Source organism: Lathyrus oleraceus, unplaced genomic scaffold, assembly GCF_024323335.1.
Source record: "Lathyrus oleraceus cultivar Zhongwan6 unplaced genomic scaffold, CAAS_Psat_ZW6_1.0 chrUn0175, whole genome shotgun sequence".
Classification (NCBI taxonomy): Eukaryota; Viridiplantae; Streptophyta; class Magnoliopsida; order Fabales; family Fabaceae; genus Lathyrus; species Lathyrus oleraceus.
In genome coordinates, this window is record NW_026112566.1 from 1,231 (window position 1) to 3,214 (window position 1,984).

The 1,984-nt window shown below is 31.4% G+C and overlaps 1 non-coding gene across 1 annotated transcript; it reads right to left on the reverse strand.

Annotated features, from left to right (window-relative positions):
• Positions 1-1,674: 1,674 nt before the first annotated feature.
• Positions 1,675-1,746, reverse strand: TRNAD-GUC (transfer RNA aspartic acid (anticodon GUC)). The gene has a single exon. It is a non-coding gene; the product is annotated as a tRNA-Asp (tRNA).
• Positions 1,747-1,984: the final 238 nt, after the last annotated feature.

Sequence of the window (1,984 nt, forward strand, 5' to 3'; positions counted from 1 at the left end):
TGATCATTGGTGTTAATAGGATTATAAGATTATTTGAAACTCATATAACCATTACTACTATAATTCTACGATAGGAGGTCACCCATAATATTATTTGAATTTGTAATATGATGGCTTGTAGATACATATGATGGACAAGTCTGAATGTTTAAATCAGGAAAAATCAAATTATTTCTTTTAATGATATATTTCACATTAGCGTCGAAGAAATGATAAACAAAAAGGTCAATATTGGGAGTTTTAAATACAAGGTATTTGTTCCAAGAATTCATTCAAAACATGATCATGTCTCTCCTACAAAGAAACCAACTACTATCATCAAATACGATATCCACGTTCCTCTTAATACCATAACATATAGTCGATCAACGTGGTAGCTAATATAAACTTATTCCTGATCACTCTAGCTCTAAGGGTATTGTCTCCTTGGATTTTGTAAGTAATAAACACCATATCAAATTTAATGGAGTCTTCCTCATTCAATTTATGAGGGACCCAACACTCAAAACTCCCCCCTTATTGAGTAGTACAGACATTGTTCCACGTCACAATAAGATTCTTTTACTTAATAAAACCACCTTCCAAAATATAGTATATAATCCATTTATCAATTTCCTTCAAAAGGCTGTCGTGCCAAGAATACTCCACGAACCCATAGTCAAGCATGCTTTGAATGATACTCTTGAATAATTTATTTCTACTAGTAGTAGATACCAAATAAGGTTTTGAAGCAGATAACTACGGTTTTATCCTGCCAGCAATGAGCAGTGACTAAGTAGCTTTGACCTTATCTATAAAATTAGGAATACTTAAGCAAACAAGAAATGTTAATGATAGAGAAGCCAAGAGTATCAGAGATGGCGAGAAGCATATGATGAGAAATAAAATTTGTATAAATAGTAGACTTGAGAGTATTGACTGTATGGCCATAAATATCAACGCACATATTGAATAAGTGTGACAAGTTTTGAATGTTGTATTTGGTTCTTCTGCAAAAATCCATCACATCCTCACCATAAAGAATAAGAGACGGGGTGAAGCTGCCAATAGGATTTCTAGTTTGATACTTATTAACCTTATTCATAAATTTAGATGTCCCTCAATTAAGAACCTCTTATATGAGACAAAAAAGAAGAGGAGACGAGGGATTCCCATTTGTCTCTCCTGGGTCAAATAGCCTACTAAAATACTCACAAAAATATAAGTTTTGTTATTTTCTCTTCACATCCAATATTGGGGAAAGAATCGTCACATTTTCCCCAAATTGTCCCTACTCTGGACATTTTAGAACGGATTTGATTTGATATAGTAATAATAAATGAAACTATGGAATCAAACGTTTGAGTTTTAAACTAGGGAAATAAAATTTAATATGAGGTAAAATAAGGAAATAAAATATATACATATAAGCCTTAAAATTTCTTTTATCGGTATATGTTTCAGTGACATTTTCTATGAATAAAATGACGTTGTATCATAACATATCAGTCAAAGGATAAGGATAGCCGATATCTTATAACAAGGCTTGTAATTTATTCTAAATTCTAAACAATGGTATTTCCTTTCTACCAGAAAAGAGAAAGAGAAATTTTTCTTAAAAGAAAGTTAAAATTTATTATTTTTCAAATAAAATAAATTCTATCCAAATCAAAATATAAAGAATGGAAATAAATACGCCGTTGCCGGGGATCGAACCCGGGTCACCTGCGTGACAGGCAGGAATACTTACCACTATACTACAACGACTCAATTCTTCTGCATTTTTAATGTATAATTTCTTAAAAGTACAAAAATGTATTGAGTATTCAATTAGTTTATATTGATATCATTAACATTCTCAAAATGAGGTAAATATAAATTGTTGTTGTAATCTTAATGCAATTAGTCCATCTTTTTCTTTGCTGTCAAGGAAAAGTGTTATGAGATTAACAACTAAAGTCATCAGTTGAGAACCAATATCGAGCCACATAGAGTTCCGCCCATT